Source organism: Neomonachus schauinslandi, chromosome 5 (genome assembly GCF_002201575.2).
Source record: "Neomonachus schauinslandi chromosome 5, ASM220157v2, whole genome shotgun sequence".
Taxonomy (NCBI): Eukaryota; Metazoa; Chordata; class Mammalia; order Carnivora; family Phocidae; genus Neomonachus; species Neomonachus schauinslandi.
The window spans coordinates 73,752,714-73,764,177 of NC_058407.1; the positions used below are offsets into that span (position 1 = coordinate 73,752,714).

The 11,464-nt window shown below is 36.5% G+C and overlaps 1 pseudogene; it reads left to right on the forward strand.

Moving 5' to 3' along the window:
- Positions 1-272: 272 nt before the first annotated feature.
- Positions 273-3,426, forward strand: LOC110580721 (annotated as a pseudogene).
- Positions 3,427-11,464: the final 8,038 nt, after the last annotated feature.

Consider the following 11,464-nt stretch of genomic DNA (forward strand, 5'->3'; position numbering starts at 1 on the left):
TAGCTATATTGATTTTCTTGTAGCCTTGCACTCTTTATTCCCTCTTCCACTATAGGAATATTACATATGTTGTTGACTCCAATATGACATTTTTTTCCTCTGCCATCTCCCTTGTTTGTTTCACATTTTTACTTAAATTCTAGTTCATTGCTTTTTTTAGAGCCATCTGCTCATGACACCACCTCCTGCTCCTCCTGCCGCCGCTGCTGCCATCCTGAATCACTGCCTGCATAGCTCCAGCAGCCTGGCTTCCCATGCTAGCCACCGATATTTGGAGTTCTTACAACATGGCAGACATCAACAACAAAGAACAGTCTGAATTTGATCAAGATTTGGATGATGTTGAAGAAGTAGTAGAAGCTGGTAAAGAAACAATAATCAAAGCACATTATCTGACTGTTCAGATGATGCAAAATCCTCAGATTCTTACAGCCTTTCAAGAGAGACTTGATGTCTGGTAGAAACACCAACAGTATACATTGAAAGTTTGCTTGGATAGTTAAAAGACAAGTGAATACTCTCAAAAACCTTCAAGTTAAATGTGCACAGATAGAAGCCAAATTCTATGAGGAAGCTCATGATCTTGAAATAAAGTATGTTGTTCTCTATCAGCCTCTATCTGATAAGTGATTTGAGATCATTAATGCAATTTATGAACCTAAGGAAGAAGAATGTGAATGGAACCCAGATGAGGAGGATAAAATTTCAGGGAATTACTGAATTTTGGTAGACTGTTTTTAAGAATGCTTATTTGTGGGGTGTCTGGGTGGCTCAGTTGGTTAAGCACTGGACTCTTGGTTTCAGCTCTGGTCATGATCTCAGGGTCGTGGAGTTCTGCATGGGGCTCGCACTCAATGCAGAGTCTACTTGCCCCCTCCCTCTGCTCCTCCTCACGCACACTCTCTCTATGTCTCTCTCTCTCTCATAAATAAATAAAATCTTAAAAAAAAAAAAAGAATGTTGACTTGCTCAGTGATATGGCTCAGGAGCATGATGAATCTATTCTGAAGCACTTCAGAGATTTTAAAGTGAAGTTCTCAGATACTGGCCAGCCCATGAGTTTTGTCCTAGAACTTTCCTTTGAACCCAATAAATATTTCACAAATGAAGTGCTGGCAAAGACATATAGGATGAGATCAGAACCAAATGATTCTTAACCCTTTTCTTTTGATGGACCAGAAATTATGGGTTATACAGGGTGTCAGACAGATTGGAAAAAAGGAAAAAATGTCACTTTAAAAACCATTAAGAAGAAGCAGAAACACAAGGGATGTGGGATAGTTCATACTGTGACCAAAACAGTTTTCAATGACTCTTCCTTTAGTTTTTTGTTTTGTTTTTTTTTTTGCCCTTCCTGAAGTTCCCAAGAGTGGAGATTTGGGTGATGATGCTGAAGCTATCCTTACTGCAGACTCTGCAATTGGTCACTTTTTATTTAAGTGTTTAATCCCAAGGTCAGTGTTATACTTTACTGGAGAAGCTATTGAAGATGATGATGAAGAAGAAGAAAAAGAAGGAGGAGGAGGAAGAAGAGGAAGAAGAAGAGGAAGAGGAAGAAGAAGAAGAAGAAGAAGAAGAAGAGGAAAGAAGAAGAAGAAGGAGAAGGAGAAGAAAGAAGAAGCAGGAGAAGAACAACAGGGAGATGAGGAAAATGATCCAGACTATGACTCAAAGAAGGATCAAAACCCAGCAGAGTGCAAGCCAGCAGTGAAGCACTCTACCTTCTTCTTCCCTGGAAAGGATAAATTTAGATCATTTGATAAGCCTATTTCAAGTTTTTATTGTTATTGTTTGTTTGCTTGTTTTCGTTTTTGCACCCTAAAATAAAAATATTAAATATAATTTTAGTTCTCTCACATACACACAAAATCTAGTTAACATATAATGTAGTATTAGTTTCAGGAGTAGAATATAGTGATTCATTACTTACATATTAACACCCAGTGCTCATCACAAGTGCCCTCCTTTTTTTAAAAAAAATATTTTACTTATTTATTTGTGAGAGATAGAGAGAGAGGGTGAGAGAGAGAGAGCATGAGCAGGGTGAGGGGCAGAGGGAGAAGCAGGCTCTCCCTGAGCAGGGAGCCTGATGTGGGGCTCAATCCCAGGACTCTGGGATCATGACCTGAGCTGAAGGCAGATGCTTAATCCACTGAGGCACCCAGTCGCCCCTACAAGTTGCCCTCCTTAATGCCCATCACCCATGTAATTCCTCCCCACACCCTCCTCCCCTTCAGCAACCCTCAGTTTGCTCTCTATAGTTAAGACTCTATTTTATGGTTTGCCTCTCTCTCTCTATTTTTTTATTTTCCCTATGTTCATCTGTTTTGTTTCTAAAATTCCACATTTGAGTGAAATTATACGGTATTTGTCTTTCACTGAATGACTTGTTTCACTTAGCATAATACTCTCTAGCTCCATCCACTTTGTTGGAAATGCCATTTCCCTTGTTAAATGTTCTGCACACATGCTATTTGCTTGGGAACTATACATCGGCTTAGTTGACATGATATAATTTTCCAATGGTCCACTTTAGCACTGTTTATTCTTCCTTGCAGCATTTGTCTCCATTTCTAATTTAAATTTGCTTCATGTGTTTATTTGAATATTTTCTGCTCTACCTCTACTCTGTAAGCTCTACAAGAGTGGGGATCAGCAACAATTTTTTTCCTTACTCTTCTATCTCATTATTTGCTATTATCTGACATAACGGTAAAAACTCAACACATATTCTATTGAATGAATAAAATAATGAACAAGTAAATGAAAGATTAAATGAGTTTTCCAATGTGTTCTAAGAAAAAATCATAATATTGAGAAAGGAAGAATGGTAGACTGTTAAGACAGAGGATCTAGGAATAAGTTTAACCAACGAAAAGAACCCCTTGTTTATTCTTTTCCTTTAGAATATAAAGCAGTCATATTTAGGTAACAGATCTATTTTCTCCCGAGCTGTAACTCATTTCAAGGTATGTTGCCATTCAATGGAGTCCGCTATAGCTGTTGTCTTTGTTGTTAAAGAATTGTGTAGGCCGTGACAGTGCAGCTTCTATAGCAGAGCAAAAGGAAGACAGAGTGTTCAAGCTCTTCTTTTTGTAATCAGCCAGGGAAAGAATGTAGGGCCTAGATAGAACTAAGAGGGGTGAGGATCATCATGTGATACGGAGAAGTAGCCTACAAAGCAACAACAAAGGACTAGTCCCCAGATAAGACCCCTCTTTCTCAAAACTACTAAAAGAAGGTGAACAATATGGGAGTGGTTAAATCTGGTTAACACAAATCTGGTTAAAGTCTTCAATAATTTTTGCTGAAAGTAAGTACCTTTCTTTTTCTCATTCTCAGCTAATCATCTTTCCCTTTAGCTTACTCAGAAAACGGAAGCACAATTTCATTGCTTTGGAGATGCACGAAGCCTTTAATGACTGAGGTCAGTGGGTAACACAGGAAATTATAGGTGATGTGGATTTAAATGTGTTAGAAATAAAGGTGAAGCAGTCCTGCAATTATGTATAGAGAGTTGTCTGAGTGCCCTTGCTGCTATCCTGTTGCCATTACCAAATGATGCAAGTCTACAACTGTTTATTTGCTGTTTTCAAAGGATGCAATAAGCCCTTTTAGCAGCATGGCATTAAAAAACAAAACAAAACACGTAAATTCTCAATGACAAATTAAACACTGAATTTTTGTGCATCAAGATGGTGAATGATAAATGTGTAACTTGCACTAAATCGTTATCTTAACCATTCACCTGGAAGCCATGGTTCTATCATTGACCGTATTAAGAGTACAACACAAAATTCAGCCAATGTAGCAAGCCCATCTACGTCAAATGCTATTTTTATATTAAGCAGATATTTAATATGATAATTTAAACACATGCAATGTCAAAAGTTGTGTTTATATATTGCTCTATGAAGCAAGACGTTTTGTTCCAAACAAATGAACCTATTTTCTATTCTAGGTCTTTTTGGTGCATGCATGAGAAATGAGGTGATATTACTGTGTTGGCGCCATTCATAGATTTTTCTCAAATAGTGAAATGGTACTAGTTTTATATCAATTAAGAGACATTTCAGGGGTGCCTGGGTGGCTCAGTCGTTAAGCGTCTGCCTTCGGCTCAGGTCATGATCCCAGGGTCCTGGGATCCAGCCCCGTATTGGGCTCCCTGCTCTGCAGGAAGCCTGCTTCTCCTTCTCCCCCTCCCCCTGCTTGTGTTCCCTCTCTTGCTGTGTCTCTCTGTCAAATAAATAAATAAAATCTTAAAAAAAAAAAAGACGTTTCAAACAATAAATTCATTAAACTCTAACAAAACAGTTGGATTGATCTCATCCAATTTGGAAGCCCATTCTGTCAAAGATGAAATATCTAACATTAGCATTATTATAAATGTATATATCCAGTTAGAAAAAAAATGACCCTGAAAATATTTTAGTTTCTGAAAGAACTAAATAAAATAGGGTGACCAAACTGTCAAAAATGCATGCAAACACACATGCATACACACACACACACACACACACACAATAACACTCTACAAAAATAAGAGTAAGGAGTTTACAAGAAAATATTGATTGTTGAGCTCCTTCCACAAATGACTTCAAACTAGTCTAGAAATAAAACAGCAAGTAATTAAGGAACAATGTACAAAAGCCACAATATGTGGTAGAAAAACAGCAGGAATCTTATTAAAGAGAATAGACCAGGAAATTGAACTAAGAATGGGATTTACAGATATTGAAACCTCCATTGATTTATTTTCTACTTTCCCTAAATAATTCTTGGCAGAGCATCACTATATAACCAAAAAAGGGTACTATCTATTTAGTTGAATGTCTATATATAACAATTTACCTTCTGCCTATATCTATTTAACCAACTGACATGACTGTGTCAGTGATCAAAAGAGCCTAGAGGTTAAAATACATTTTTTGGTACAACTCCTAACTCTTGGAATGACTCGACTAAGAATAACTAAAATAACATTTGTTTCAAAACACAGCCTTAATGCCCTGGGCCTTTCCTAAATTACTACTAAATTAGCACTGAAAGATAATATTATGTGATATAAAACAGATTATACTATGAACATAATTAAATTTGGGGAAGACTAATAAAAATACAGTAAATAATTTCTAATAAGTTGCTTTGAATAGGATGTCTTTTTAATTGTTCAACATCATATATATATATAATTAAATATTCCCTTTAAAATTTAAATCAGAAATGCAGTGTAATTTACAGTGAAAACCTGCATAAGTTCAAATGGGTGAGGTTATTATGTGTTGACACAAATCCTCAAATCTCAGAGGCCTAACACAACAGAAATTTGTTTTTTGCTCCTATTACCTGTCTAAATCAGGGGAGTGGTGGGCCTGTGTACATCACACTCTTTCAATTACTCAGGCTGATAAAGACTCCTCCTTGACTCATGTATCCTATAAGGGAGGAAGATTGGCAAATCATCCACTGACTCTTAAAGATGCCAGAACTAAAACTTTTACCATTTTCAGTCACGTATTTTTTTTCTTTTTTGGCCAGAACACAACAAATAGACCTATATAAATTCTGAGGAGTAGAGGGGTGCCTGGCTGGCTCAGTCAGATAGTAGTGTATGCAACTCTTGATCTCCCAGGGTCGTGAGTTTGAGTCCCATGTTGGCCATAGAGATTCCTTAAAAAAATAAAAAATAAAAATAAAATTTCTGAAAAAAAAAAAAAGAGTAGAAAGCACAATCCTATCACAGGTTCAGAAAGGAGAACCAATAAACAGTAGTGATAATTCAACTTTCTAATCACTGAATATTCACTTCACTTCCCTTTACCTGTGAAATACATTCACGAACTTCCCAAGAGAGAAAATCAAAATTCCATTTAGTTACAGCATCAAGCTCAAAGCTCAGGATCTCTGGGTAATAGATGAGTGGTAGTCTTTATATTAGGTCCTGCTATGACTCCTAATGTTAATTTATGAACTGCAAGGGCAAGTTACATATGTACCCCCAAACTCAATACACACTAGCATATCAGGGGTGAGATAATGCAATAAACACTTGTATTCAGAAAAGGAAATTTGAGTGCTATGGAATACCTGCTGAAATCAGCTGGGCAGATGCATGTTCTCTAGTTAAGCCCCTCTTCTGTGAGTGGGTCCTCTAGTCCATGGACTCTGCCCTTTGGGAGGTTCTTTCTTTCCTTTATGGTGCTTGGCTACATCTTTAATGAGCATTGGAGAATGTGCCTTCTTTAAGGTCCTAGAGAATGACTGGCCTAAAAGACATGGAAAAACTTTCAATGAAAGATCTCATTCCTAAATCTGAGAATCTTCCTTAAAAACCTCAATGACCTCCATATCTATTTGCCTCCAGTGAGTTCTATGTACCAATTATTCTACTTAGATTTCTCACCTCCCACTTCCCCTTTCTATTTTAACTTAAATGTGGATATTTTAATAAAATTTAAACCTGAAATCTCTTTTTACTGAGCCATTTTGTCCAGTTAAAATACTTCACTAGATGTCATACTCTTAGATGGCTCTTCACCATGAGACATTTTAATACTTCCAGAGATTTTAACAATGATTGTGATAGCCATACTACTCCAATTGTCTTTGATATGTAATAAATGATCCCTAAGTTAGTGGTATGAAACAATAACTATCTGATTATGTTCATGGATTCTACGGATCAGGAAGTCAGAAAAGGCACAGCAGACATGACCATTTTCTAAGGTATCTGGGGCCTCAGCTGGGACAACTGGAGCTGAAGGATGCACTTACAAGATAACTACTTAGATGGCTGGTGATAGAAAGTAGAATGGTGGTTTTCAAGGGCTGGTGGGAGGGGAAAAATGGAAAGTTACTGTTTCATGGGTACAGTTTCCATTTGAGAGAATGACTTATTTCTGGGGATGGATGGTACACAGTGAATATACATAATGCCACAGAACTGCACGCTTAAAAATGGTTTAGGTGAACTTTATGTTATGTAATTTTACCACATTTAAAAAAAAAAAAAGGCCAGTGCTTGGGCTAAGATGACTGAAAAGCTTGCTTAGATGGAACTGTTTACTGGAGCATCTAACACCTGGCCTATGTGGTTTGGGCTTCTCATACTATATTGGCTGCAATCTGCAGGGGCCATTCCAAAAGGAAGCCTCCGGACAGTGAGCATTCTGACCTGCTCTTGCAAGTCATAGAGCATACCTTCTGCCACACTGTATTTTGAAATGATCACAAACCCATCCAAATTGAAGAGGAGGGGTAGTAGCCCCTACCTTTCAATGGGAGGAATGGCAAGGAATTTGAGACTATGTTTTAAGAGTGCCACATGTACCCTTGACTTAACCCTTGTGACAAAGCTCAGTTTAAATTAGCCTTTGTCATAAAGGTGTTCTCTGTTTCATTTTCTACTTAGATTTGTGAAGGAGTTTTATATTCCAGAACTGCAATTCACCAAATTTCTGAAAGTCCCTTTTCTTCTTTGGTTGCCAACCTTTTTATCCTTTCTTTTAATCCCTTTTTTAACCTTTTTAAAATTTTTTTATTTTTTTAAAAGATTTTTATTTATTTATTTGACAGAGAGAGACACAGTGAGAGAGGGAACGCAAGCAGGGGGAGTGGGAGAGGGAGAAGCAGGCTTCCCGTGGAGCAGGGAGCCCAATGCGGTGCTCGATCCCAGGACCCTGGGATCATGACCTGAGCCGAAGGCAGACCTTAACGACTGAGCCACCCAGGCCCCCATTATCCTTTTTTTCAAAAAAGATTTTATTTATTTATTAGAGAGAGAGAGAGAGAGCATGAGCAGGGGTGCAGGGTGGGCCAGAAAGGTGTGCAGAGAGGGAGAAGTGGGCTCCCCACTGAGCAGGAAGCCAGATGGATGCAGGGCTCCATCCCAGGACCCCAGGATCATGACGTGTGCCAAAGACAGAGGCTTAACCGACTGAGCCACCCTGGCACCCCCATTCTTTTTATCCTAAGCTACTATCTCTCATAGTCCCTTGCCCAAAGGCTACCAACAACTAAAACATAATACCAGCATTTATTTTTCCAACATCTTCTCATAGGCGTTATCCTTTCCAAACAAATAACTGAGAATTTTGCTAAATATGTTGCCACTACATAATGGATTGTAATATTTTTTCTAGACTAAGAATATCAGTTTCCCCAATGCTCTTTCGACCCACTTATTAAGGCAACTCCCCATATACTAAGCCACTTTGTGTATTAGTCAGGATAGGTATTATGTGTTATAGAAAATAACTTTAAAAATTCAGTGAAATTTTTTTTCCTAACATATCTCCTGTCCAACTCAGGTCATCAGGGAAGCTCTGCTAATGTTAGTCACTTCAGGAGGTAGGCTGATGGAGACCTCATTTCAATACATGTGGTGAATCAAGACCTGACTTTTAAAGCTTCTGCCTAAAAGAGTTATATGCTTCACTTCTGCTCACATTTAATTGGCTAAAGCAATTTACTTAGGCACACCTAACTTCATAGAGCAAAGATGTTCAATGTTACTATGTGTCCCATAAAGAGGAGAACTGGAAACATTTATGAACTGCACTAATGACTAGTAAAGGGTTCTAAATGATAAGGTCTACAATATCTAAATTCGGTTATTTGTATTTTGATGCCCTGTTAAGTAGATTCAATGGCACTGTAGTACCGGGAATAATTACAATTTTAATTTTATTCAAATGTAATACACTTATTAGATTTTCTTAACTGTGGATATATAATTTTAAAAAAGAAAGTTAGGAAATAAAAATTAGAATTCCCCCAAACAAATAAAAAAGCATTTCCTGACAAATAGGATTCTTAAATGCTGGAAATTTTTTCTAAAGAAAATTATGTTTTTCTCTGAAGTATCTGCTATCAGAGAATGGGATGATTATGCACACTGAGCTTTCTGAAATAGTTTGCATGTAACATTAAGACTAAACTGGTATTACTGTTTAACCTTCTCAGATACTGCTCATTGGATAGTAAATTGGTACAATCTTTCTTGAAACTAATTTGGCAATATGTATCAATAGACTTAAGATATTTATTTTACTTGACCTAGTTATTTCACTTGAATCTATATGAAAGAAATAATCAGAGGTTAAAGTCATAATTTTGAAGATTTCTTGTATTTTTATGCTTGTGTGCATATATATATATCACATATGTACATGATATAATTTTGTATATATATGCATATTCTATAGATACTCATATGAAGAGAAAATACATAAAAATATCATTAGTACTTATATATGTGTTTTAGATTCATGGTAACTTTGGGGTATTTTTTTATACTTTTGATGCTGTAAATTTTCTATAAAGTGCAATTTTTTCTTTTATAATTTAGAAAATCAATCCCTAGGGGCGCCTAGGTGGCTCAGTTGGTTAAGGGTCTGCCTTCGGCTCAGGTCATGATCCCAGATTCCTGGGAATCAAACCATGTCAGGCTCCCTGCTCAGTGGGGAGCCTGCTTCTCCGTTTCCTCCAGGCTTGTGCTCTCTTGCAATCTCTGTCACTATCTCTGTCTCTCTCAAATAAATAAATAAAATCTTTAAAAAAATTGATCCCTAGTTAAATTAGTATCACTCTATTGAACTACCTATCCCTTTGAACCCATTATCTTTAATGGATCTTTCTATATTATTTTAGCACTAAGTATGCAAATCAACTATTTGCCAGTGTATTATCTGTCCAGGATGCAGGAAAAAATAAAAATATTTATTATTATATAATATCTTTTATCAGGATTATGTGTCATCATATCTATTAGAGACAATAAAAAGATAAATTGACCAACATTATTTTTGTTTGTTTGTTGGAGGAAGAACCCTAGATAAAATTTACAATGGAGTCTTCAGCAACTTGATTTAGGAGGATCCCCCCCCATTAATGAAATTCCAGGTTTTTAGGCTTTAGCTTCAGTCTGTATAAAGTCCCACTTTAGTACTTTCCATGATTTTTCATTTTTATCTCTCAAAAAAAGCTATCTTCTAATAGAATTGGTTATGAAATACTCATTTTCTTTTGTCAGATTTTAGTCACCTGGTTTTAAAAGTTGCTGTTATATAATTAGTGGGAAAAAAAATGGTGGTTCTGTTTTAATCAGTGAATGACAAAAGAGAAAAATTCAGGCCTCTTTTAATTTCAACAAAGTCCCACAGAGATATTATTTTCCCATTAATAAATAATTCTATTTATTTAGGTCTGTAAAAGCTGAGATTGACATATATATTTTTCCATAAGAACAGTAAGTTATAAAACTTAGAAATTAGTAAAAATTACATTTTTATTAGAATTGCTCTCTGCATAATGTGTTGCTTTTTACACAAAGAACCTTTAAATCAGTTACTATTATTCAAATTAAGTGAACAAAGGATAGTCCTTTTACCATTTTGTTTTCTTTGAAAAATATTTTACAGTAAATAATACATTTTAGCATGCACACAATAAAGAAATACAGGAAACGTTTGGTGTATCCCTTTGTACGGCAGATAGCCATTACCCACAAAATAATTCTATTCCGTCCGGCATCAAATACGATTTGAGAGTAATAACATAATTGCATAATCATGATATAAAACTATTAGTATGCTACTTCTCTGAGAGAATCATTGCTTATTTAATATCTTCCTCCCGCTTTTACTTTAAAAAAATTTTATGTCCCTAATTGAAATATGAATCTAGAAGCAGCTGTCAGCAATTCCTTTAATAGGTAAAATTATTTTTGGCATCTGCCACCTGAACTCTTGGCTCTATCACACCACCTCCTTCAGCCTGTCTTCACCTCCATTTCTGACTCCCACTCTCTGTTGATACCTTTGCCTTTACAATAAATTACCAGCGATCTCATTTTTTCCTTTTTACCCTTTCACAAAACCTGTTCTTTAAACATGAGCCTCTGCAATATAGATTTCTAACTGTAGCCAGTGATAAGAATTACTGGAGTGACAAAATCAAGTGCTTATAAAGGCCAAAGCAGGTGTCTTTTAAGGGAGCGAAGTGGCCTGGTGAGATCAATAGTCATGGCCAAAGAGGTAAATAAATGGGTGGGAGGGGCATGCAGAATCTGATAAAATAGTAAAGAATGAGTAGAAAATTAGCTGCTTCACAACTAAGGAATGTTTAATAATCATTTTTTCCAAATCAGGAAATAAAAAGTTGGAAAAAGGATAAAAATTGGGTAATGGTGATGTTCTTAAAAATGCCCAGGAGGAGCGTGATGAACTGGTGTTATGATGTAAGAAATTTACAATTCCATTGCTGCCTCGAGGCCACAGTTGCCCTAATCAAGAATTCACACTCTGGGAGTGTCTGCTCTCCTGTAATCTAAAAGGCTGCCTCCAAAGGCAGCTCTTACAGGTGTTTCAGTTATCTTGGTCTTCCATCAACACCTGAAGCTACACTAATTAACATAACGAAAGTTAGCATGCTGATCCCTTGGTAAGACTTACTGGTTTATCCA